Consider the following 11,113-nt stretch of genomic DNA (forward strand, 5'->3'; position numbering starts at 1 on the left):
GTTGACTATTTATCCCTTTTCATAGATGCTGCCTGACCTGCTGAGTTATGTCAGCATTGTGTCTGTGTTGCTCAAGTTCATATGAAAGCATTTTGAACAGATGATGAGCATCAAAATGTTTCCTTGACCAGGTGATACCAAGCTGCGGTCTCCATCAAGGTTGTGGCTCAGATTTAAGTTCATAGGGATGGTTTTGGGGATAAGGGGGGATCCAGAGGTTAAGCTGGGTTTACGGAGAGGGATGCAGTGGAGTTGGAGGTCAGATTAGAGCTTAGGGACTGGGATATGGGGGAATTAGAAGTCAAGTCTCCACTCTGCACTTGAAGACCAGTGACGTAGATGGATGACGAAGATAATCCAGAGCCCAGGCCTCTGCTCTGCACTCCAAAAGGCCAGCGATGTGAACAGGTGACAAAGGACATGCATAGATGTTGGATTGTTCCAGGTCAGTGGGTCCTGGGATCGGGAGTTTTTGCAAGCAGGAGGTACTAGGACCTGGGAGTCAGTGAGCCTGGAGTTTGAGGCTGGAGTTCAAGGTCCTGTCATTGACTGGTACAGGATACCAAAGCACGTAAGCCCAAAGGTCAATCAAAAGACAGGAAGTCGAAGTCTGACTACTGAAGCCTGGAGATAGGAGATTAGAGGCCTGTCTTGGGGTTAGAGAATTGTCTGTGTGTAAGGGTGTCTGGGAGGGAGGAAAGAGGCTTGTTTTGCTATTGTTGTTTTGTTTCTTGTTGTGTTCTGTGTTATTCTGCTGAACGTTGTAGGCAGGCTATGTTGGCGCCGGGATGTGGCAATACCCAACAGATCCCTAGGTTGTGTTAGTTGTTAATGCAAATAACGTATTTCACAGCATGTTTTGATGTAAGTGTGATAAATAAATTAATCTGACTCTTATCCCTAGTACCTTGCTGAGTAATTATCCACGACATTAAGAAGAAAATTGTCTGGTCAAAATATTCTTTCTGTATACAAAATGGCTGCTCATTCTTATTACCATGGAGACTAATCTTCAGATGTGTTTCACTGGTTGTAAAGCATCTTTGGAATGTTGAGAAAGCAATATGCTAAGTGATTTCTTTTTGGGGTTTTCAGTGTCCTAAGCACTGAGTGGTAGGAGCACGTGATAACTTCTGGTAAACTTAGGTATGTGAAGAATGCACTTGCTTTGAGGGCCTTTAAGGCATGGGTACTTCTGCGGATAAGGAGGATGACTGGACATGTTAAACCACTCAGTGGCGTCTGAGATGCTTTGGAAAATGTCAGCCCAAGTCTCATTTGTGCTTAAGGGAAAAAGTGATGGAGTTCAAGAGGGCATTGTAGCCTTGGTAACAAGATTACTAATTGACATTAGGAAGGCCTACTTGTATTGTGCTGGTTCTGTGTTTGTTATTTTGTCTTTTCTTCTTGCATCAGTTTCTCTGTCAGTGGTATGAATGGAATGCAGCAGCCCAAGGTAAAATGATAAATAAAGGGTGAGCAAATCGAGGTTTAGCAATTCATTTTATTTTGAAAGTAGCAATTTACTTTGAGTGCAGGTCTTGAGAGCAATAACTAAATATGATCAAATTATATTTATATTTTGCCTTAATGCTGAAATTTACCTCAAGATGGATTTCAGCCTTCTGCAAAGGATCAAAATAAGTTGCAGACAGTTGTAAACTTAGCCAGCTCCATCATGGGCCGGACCGGCCACCATAGTATCCAGGACATCTTCAAGGAGCGATGCCTCAAAAAGGCGGCATATACATACTGACTACAGTTCAGTCGTTTTACTGTTACTGTGTATTGTGTTGTACTGCTGCCTCAAAGTCATGACATATACCGGTGATGTTAAATCTGATTCTTATACTCCACGGAATAGTGGTGAAATGGATGGCAAACCAAACAGTGATATTGGATGGAGGGATGGGTTGACAGATAGTTTGGTCAAAGAGGCTAGTTTTTAGAGTGAGATAGTTATTGTAGAGTCACTGGGTAATAGACAGACAAAGCACAGAAACAAGCCTCTTGGTTACTGCGTTTGCACTAACCAACAACCATCCATTTTTACACTAACTCTTCCCTAATTCTCCGCCTACATTCCCATCAATTCCCTACAGGTTACCTGGGCAATTAACCTATAAAACGGATGCGGGAGGAAACCAGAGCGTTCAGAAGAAACCCAGTGAATTGAATTGACTTTACTTCTTACATCCTTCACATCCGTGAGGAGTAAAAATCTTTACGTTACATCTCCGTCTGAATGTGCAATGTATAATTTATGGTGATTTATAATAAATAGTATGTAGAACAGGACAGTCAATATAATATAAAATACAGTTGTGTCAGCATGAATTAATCAGTCTGATGGCCTGGTGGAAGAAGCTGTCCCGGAGCCTGTTGGTCCTGGCTTTTATGCTGCGGTACCATTTCCTGGGTGGTAGCAGCTGGAACAGTTTGTGGTTGGAGTGACTCGGGTCCCCAGTGATGCTTTGGGCCCTTTTTACACACCTGTCTCTGTAAGCGTCCTGAATAGTGGGAAGTTCACATCTACAGATGCGCTGGGCTGTCCGCACCACTCTCTGCAGAGTCCTGCAACTGAGGGGAATACAGTTTCCAGACCAGGCAGTGATGCAGCCAGTCAGGATGCTCTCAATTGTGCCCCTGTAGAAAGTTCTTAGGATCTGGGGGCCCAGACCAAACTTCCTCAACCGTCTGAGGTGAAAGAGGCGCTGTTGTGCCTTTTTCACCACACAGCTGGTGTGTACAGACCACGTGAGATCCTCGGTGATGTGTATGCCGAGGAATTTAAAGCTGTTCACCCTGTCAACCCCAGATCCATTGATGTCAATAGGGGTTAGCCCGTCTCCATTCCTCCTGTGGCCCACAACCAGCTCCTTTGTTTTTGTGATATTGAGGGAGAGGTTGTTTTCTTGACACCACTGTGTCAGGGTGATGACTTCTTCTCTGTAGGGTGCCTCATTATTATTTGAGATGAGGCCAATCAGTGGAGTGTCATCAGGAAATTTAATTAGCAGATTGGAGCTGTGGGTGGTGACACAGTCATGGGTATACAGGGAGTAAAGGAGGGGGCTTAGGACACAGCTTGGGGGGCTCCTGTGTTGAGGGTCAGAGGTGAGGGAGCCACTCTTACCACCTGCCGGTGATCTGACAGGAAGTTCAGGATTCAGCTACACAAGGTAGGGTGAAGGCCAAGGTCTCTGAGCTTCTTATCAAGCCTGGAGGTTAATTATGATGTTGAATGCTGAACTGTAGTCCAAGAACAGCATTCTCAAATAAGCATCCCTCTTCTCCAGGCGTGTAATGTGCAGAAGAACATACGAACTCCACACATTCAGTCACGAATGTCAGGTTTGAATCAGAATCAGAATCAGGTTTAATATGTCAAAGGATTCAAAGTGTATTTATTATCAAGGTTCATGTATAAATTATATTACGTTGATATTCATCTGCTTATACGCAGCCATAAAGCAAGAAGCCCGTTGTGAAATCTGTTAATTTTGCAGCAACAGTACAATGCAATACATGAATAAAAAAAAGAAAAAGAAAACTGTGAAAAACAGTAAGCATATGTATAGCAGTTAAATTAATTCTAGGACAAGAGGGCACAGCCTCAGGATAGAGGGGCATCCATTTAAAACAGAGATGCGGAAAAATTTCTTTAGCCAGAGGGTGGTGAATTTGTGGAATTTATCACCACATGCAGCTGTGGAGGCCAGGTCGTTGGGTGTATTTAAGACAGAGATTGATAAGTTCTTGATTGGACACTGCATCAAAAGTTACAGAGAGAAGGCCAGGGAATGCGGTTGAGGAGGGAAAAAAGGATAAGCCATGATTAAATGGTAGACTCAATGGGCCAAATGGCCTAATTCTATTCCTATGTCTTATGGTCTAAATAAGTAGTGCAAAAAATAGGAAATAAAAAAGTGATGAGGTAGTGTTCATGGGTTCAATGACAATTCTGAAATCTGATGGCAGAGGGAAAGAAGCTGTTCCTGTATCGTTGAATGTGTACCTATCAGACAGCAGCTCTATGAGTTGAACTACTGAGAGGCCCTTATTGGAGAGACAGATGTAGAAAGGTAGAGAGGGCTTAAGCAGAAGTTTCCAAAGCATGAGATTTAGATGGAGTTAATGGAGCCATACAGCATGGAAATGGGTCCTTTGAACCAGTTAGTCCATGGCAACCCAAACTCCCAACTAAACTAGTCCTATTTGTCTACATTTGGCCCATCCCTCTAAGCCTCTCCTATCTATGTTCTTATCCAAGGACCTTTTAAAGTTTGTTCATGTACCTGCTTTAATTACTTCCGCTGGTAGCTCATTTCATATACTGATCACCCACTGGGTGAAAAAGTTGTCCCTCGCATTCCTATTAAATCTCTCCATTCTCACCTTAAACCTATGCCTTCTTGTTCTTCATTCCCCTACAGTTCAAACCTGTTCAATCTCTCTCCATAACTCAGTCCTACAGGTCCCAGCAACATCCTTGTCAATCTCCTCTGCACTCTTTCCAGCTTAATGACACCTTTCCGAAGGCAAGGTGACCAAAACTGAATGCAAAATTTCAGTCCTGACGAAGGGTCTCGGCCCGAAACGTCAACTGTGCTTCTCCTTATAGATGCTGCCTGGCCTGCTGTGTTCCACCAGCATTTTGTGTGTGTTGTTTGCAATATTCCAAATGTGGCCTTATCAACATCTTGTACAACTGCAATGTAACCTTCCAACTTCTGACCACAGGAGGAGGAAGAGATACCTTGTGACTGCAAAAAAATAACCATCGACCACTATGCTCTGCCTCCTGCCACCAAGCTGATTTCAGATGCAAATTAACCAAGTTACCACGGACTTTTATCTTTAGAACCAGCATTTTTATACCAGAACTGGTATATTTTTAGAACCAGTGTATGAGACTATTATCAGAAGCCTTGCTGAAATCCATCATACTTCCCAGTTAAACACGGCTGGCCACATCCTTAAAAAAAACACTCAAATTAGTCGAACAGAATCTTCTCCGAATGAAACTTTGCTAGTTCTCACCTACCCCTGCTTCACCGTGTGCAGATTAATCCTTTCTTTCAAAGATTTTTCTAATAATTTCCATATTAATTTCAAATAGTTATCAGATCAACAGATCAGAAGCAAATTCATTTTGATATAGAAAATTACAGCACAGTACAGGCCCTTCAGCCCATCTTGTGCCAATCTTTAACATACTCTGCCTTCCCCTTCCCTTACATATTACCCTCCTCTTTTCTGTCATCCACGTGCCTAACGAAGAGTCTTTTAAAAGTCATTTTACAACCCTTCCTTCCTGATGCAATCATAAATACAAGAGATTCTGCAGATGCTGGAAATCCAGAGAACACACACAAAATGCTGGAAGAACTCAGCAGGTCAGGCAGCACCTATGGAGAGGAATAAAGAGTCAATGTTTTGGGCCGAGACCCTTCATCAAGCGTTGACATTGCAGGCTGAGCCCCTTCATAAGGCCATCAACACTTCAGCATGAGACCGTTCATCAGGCTGTCAACATTTCGAGCCAATACACTCCAACAGGCCTTTGGCATTTCGGGCTACGACCATTCATCAGATTATTGACATCTCCGGCTGAAACCCTTCATCAGGATGTCAACATTTCGAGCTAAGACCCTTAATCAGGACTGATGAAGAGTCTTGGCCCAAAATGTTGACTCTTTCATCCTTTCCATCAATGCTGCCTGACCTGCTGAGCTCCTCCAACAGTTTGTGCGTATGTTGCTCTCTGATGGAAACACAGCTTGGATCAAGATCCAACTAACTAACTCATCTCTACTAATTTTTTTTTAAATCACAAAACGCGGCAATATATCTATAATCAAAAAGAAGTTTCTTGAAAAGGAAACAATTTGATTCAGAACCAGGGACAAAGAGATGAGTCACACCACCTTCTTTTTATTGTTACCGTCAAGGAGGAGGTACAGGAGCCTGAAGACAAGCATTCAATGATTTAGGAACACCTTCTTACCCTCCAAATGAACAATGAAACCATGTACTCTACCTCACAACTTTTTTTTTCTTTTTTCGCTCTCATTTGCACTACTTAGTTAATTTTTCTTATTGTTATTTATAGATTACTGCTGCTGCAAAACAACAAATTTCACAACCTATGCCAGTGATATTAAATGTGATTCTGATTCTGATAATGTAGGGCATTGACTGGAAACGTTGATTGCCCATTTCCTCCACAGAAGCTGCCTGACGTGTTGAGTTTATTCCTCCAGTATCTGAGCCTTGCTCCAGGTTCCAGCAGTCACAGTATCTGGCAGCGATGGGTCAAACCTGTTGCCATTCTTTGTTCTGGAGAAGCTGCGCAGTGTGGGCTGTGACTGTTGGATTATCAGCGAACAGCACGTCTCTGAATACAGCCTCACACACTTTGGATTTGGCCCCTGGGCTACAAATCCTGGCAGAACCACTTCTACTGACAGGAGAAGGCGGGGTACTGGTGCCTTAAAGCCAGTCGCTTAAGGCAGGTGGAGTACGTCAGCCACGGTTGGCAGCTCACCTAGGAGAAGGAAAACTCTGACCCTCCGCTGCCTTGCGACTATACCCACTCAGGGGTAAACACGGTCATAAATCAAGACAAAAATGGGAAACTGATTTGAATATTAAAATTGATGAAAAAAATTGGTCAAGACTATGTTTTGATAGTATGATAAATACAATAAATGTCCGACTTGGATGTACAATATAATTTTTTACATCAATTATATATAACAACACAGAAAATAAATAGATTAAATTCAAATTTATCTGACCAATGTTTTCGATGTAATCAAGAAATTGGTACCTTTTTATATTCTACTTGGTCTTGTTCTAAAATTCAACCTTTTTGAATAAATTTAAAACTTTTACTGGAACAAATTATTGGAATACAACTCCCACATAGCCCAATATTATTTTTATTAGTTGATATTGAAGGGATAATACCAAAACCTAAATTGAATAAATATCAGAAAAATTTATAAAAATTGCATTGGCAGTATCCAAAAAAGCTATTGCAGTTACTTGGAAATCAGATTCATATTTAACTATGGATCATTGGAATAATGAAATATATAGCTGCATTCCACTTGAAAAAATTACTTATAATTTAAGAAATGAATATGATATATTTTTGAAGATTTGGCACCCCTATCTACAAAAGATAGGATTAAATATATAGGTCCTTTGAAGATAAAATTATAAGTTACTTGGGGAAAATAAAAACTAAAGTTATTTTGAACTCCATGGAGCATGTGGGGATCCTTCGATAGCCAGGCAATCTTTCTATCTTTTTTCTTTCTTTTTTTCTTTTTTTTTCAGATAGGGATCTAAGGGGGGGAGGGTTAATGGGAGGGGGAGGGCCAATATTAATTTTTCACTATTCTAATATTCTATTAATTTTATGTAATTCTCTTAAAAATTTAATAAATAAATAAAAGTTTTTTAAAAGGAGTAAACCCGGAAGGAAGTTCTGGAGCTGGAGTCCTGTCGTGGTTTCTCGTGCCCCACAAACGAGCAGGAGACGCAGGAGATTCTTCAAGAAGTATTAAACTTTAATTTGCAAATCAAAGCTGAGACAGTCATTGAACTAGTCGCTGATTGCCCACTGATCCTTGTACATAGCATTTTTTATGGCAATCTCCTGGTTTAGTTGCATTAGCATATCCAATCGGTCTACAGTTGCGTATCACAAGTACATCCGCCACTACTGTTTCTACCCATTAACTTAATCATGTTCTAATCTACATCTCTTAGCTACCTCTCATTAACACACCATTATAATCTACATCTCTTAGCTACCTCTCAATTACACACCATTATCTTCTACATTCTTAAGATTTCATTCTCCTACTAAATTGGATACATACATAGCAAATAACAAACACAAAGCTGACTACATAATCTACATCGCTTAGCTCGCCTCTCATTAACACACCATTATCTTCTTATTTGGCACTGATGTGTTCAATAGTACAGAGACAATACAGAGATTTCATTCTCCTTCTAAATTGGATACATACATAGCAAATAGCAAACACGAAGCTGACTACATAGTTTTGGTTACACAGCAAACAATGCAACTTTTATACTCCAATAGTCCCTAAGGCAATAGTCCCGACATTGAGTTCAATGCTGACTAGCTATTGCTTCTGTGTCACACGCCCATAACCCAGCAAAAGGAAACTGCACAGTTGGACAAGGATGGATTGGCAGTTGTTTTTCGGGTCATGCGTTTTCACCATTACCTGTATGGCCAACATCTTGAGATTCATACAGACCACAAGCCATTGGTGGATTGCTTAGTGAGAGCAAGACCTTGCCTCAGATGGCAACACGAAAGGTGCAACGGTGGGCCCAATGCCTGTCCACCCATCAGCACATGATATGTTATGTTCCCCGTAGAAACAATTACACTGCAGGTGCCTTAACCCTTTTATCCTTGCAAGTCAGAACCACCAGGAGAACTGGTACTACTGATGGACTAGGTCAACGCATCTCCGATCACTGCTTCTCGGCTAAAAGAAGAAATGAGACATGGCATTGGCACCAGTAAAAAGGTACGTAGAAGGTGGATGGCCAGCTAGTGTGCCTGAAACTGAGCTACCCTATGCCAGACATCAAAACGGACTTAGTATCTATGATGGTTGTCTACTGTGGGGAAGAAGTATTGTAATTCCTACGCAGTTACAATCCCCTATCCTGGAAGAGTTACGTTACATGCATCCAGGAATATCCCGTATGAAGGCGCTATCCCGGAAATATGGTTGGTGACTGAACATTGATGAAGTCCGTGAGCACATTGTTCGTGTTTGTGACCCATGCCAGCAGTCTCAACCTTTAAGCACTCCCCTACCTACAGTTCCATGACAATGGCTCACAAAACCCTGCAGACATTTACATGTAGACTACGCAGGTCCATTGGACAGTCACATGCTATTGGTAATCGTCAATGTGTATTCTAAATGGATCGAGGCCAAAATGGTAAAGACTTTGACCAATGATAACGTTTTACACACACTATCTTGTACACATGGAATCCCTGAAACTGTGGACTGTGAGAATGGTCCTGCATTTACAAGTAAAGAATTCAAGCTATTTTTTATGAGACAATGGAGTTTGGTTGCAACACGCCCCCTTATCACCCATCATCAAACATTATGGTTGAAATAGTTGTTCAGACTGTCAAGCGGGGGTACAAAAGTTGAAGGGTGACAGACACAACAGGATCAACTGGTTTTTGTTCAGTTAACAAATAGCCCCACGAACTACCACTGGTTTCTGTCCATCTGAGTTATTGATGGGCCGCAGGTTGCGTTCCCAATTGGATTTAAGGCACCCAGAGCTGGAAGACTGGGTAAGAGATAGACAAAAGACAACAAGGGTGATTCAAATATGGAACTTTGGAACATTGAGGGAGGGAGATCAAGGTACGTTCGCCCTGAACCCTGAAGCCGAAGGTGGATGAAAGAAGTTGTGGTGAGAGGGGGCCAACAAGTTACTTCAGCCAACATCTGGACCACACTGGGAGATGGCCAAATGAATCCCTCATTCCAGAATGAGCTGGTGAGCAAGACGGGGCAGCACCGTAAGCTACTGAAGCAGAATCCCCAGATGAAAACCCCGACTCTGGACCAACACTCGACTCCGGGGCTTCTGGATTGCACCGATCAGAATGGAACGGAAAACCGGTGGAATATTATCAAGCTGGATTCGCCAAAAAGCTTACAGATGGTGAGATGTGACTGTTATCGGTCTGTCATGTTACATCACTTGATTGGTCAATTTGACCTACTAATCCCGCAAATGTGAACGTGTCCATTGTTTCTGGGTGACTACGAGTCAGGCAGACCAAATTGGCTGTACTGGACACAATAAAGGTTCTGTTGCACCTCCAGACCAAGCTTCAATGCAAGGTTTCCTGGCGACACCCTCATTCCAGCAGGACCTGATCCTGGCCGGGTGCTCCTCGCTGTGATTAGGCCAGTGTTAAATTGGTGGGTTGCTGTGATGGGCTGTTGCTCGTTGGGACAGAAAGGCCTTTTCCACACTATAATTAAAAGAAATAACAGTAAATTAAATTAAATGTTTGGTATCCTAGTTATAGTAACAAGCTGAGAGAAGGCTTGGTCACTAAAAGAGACAGATTGTAACTGGAGGTTATGGATAGTAATTGGTTAAATTCTTTAATTCAAAACAGAGAAAAATATACAGCGCCCTCCAGGGAATAGACAGTGAAAACTGGTCCGGGTGTTGCCAGCTAACTACAGTTCAAAGAGCACTTTATCCCCAGAACCTCTCTTGTAACACATTTGGTCTCAAAGCATCCTGTATGATTGATGGGAAATATCCAAAGAGAATGAGAGAGGTGGGAAAAGGAAACAGACTCACTCTGAGAGAGACGTAAGCCTCTTTCCAAAATCTGTGGTCATTCTCAAAACTTCTGTCACAGTTTGTTCTGATCTATTTGTGTTGAGATTATAAAATGTCATTTTGAAGTTTTCTGTAAAAGCTGGAGACAAATGGAGCAGTAAATGTGCTGAAACTGGAACGGGTTCAAAGGAGGTTCATGAAAATGATTCCAGGATTGAATGGTTTGTCATATGAAAAGTGTTAGATGGCTCTTGGCTTGTATTCACTGGAATTCTGAAGAATGAGGGGTGATCTCATTGAAACCTAGTGAATGGTGAAAGGATTTAATAGAATGGATGTGGAGAGGATGTTCCCTATGGTGAGAGAGTCTAAAACCAGAGGACACAGCCTCAGAATAGAGGAGTGTTCCTTTAGAAAGGAGATGAGGAGGAATTTCTTTAGCCAGAGGATGGAGAACCTGTGGAATTCGTTGCCACAGGCAGCTATGGAGGCCAAGTCTTCATGTATATTTCAGGCAGAGGCTGATAGATTCTTGATTGGTCAGGGCATGAAGGGATGCAGGGAGAGGGCAGGAGATTGGGGCTGAGAGGAAAAACTGGATCAGCCATAATGAAATGGCAGAATAGACTTGATGGACCAAATGGCCTAATTCTGCCCCTACAGCTTATAGTAAAGATAGAAAATGTTGACAATATTATTAGCAGATACACTA

The sequence above is a fragment of the Hemitrygon akajei genome, chromosome 22 (genome assembly GCF_048418815.1).
Source record: "Hemitrygon akajei chromosome 22, sHemAka1.3, whole genome shotgun sequence".
Lineage (NCBI taxonomy): Eukaryota > Metazoa > Chordata > Chondrichthyes > Myliobatiformes > Dasyatidae > Hemitrygon > Hemitrygon akajei.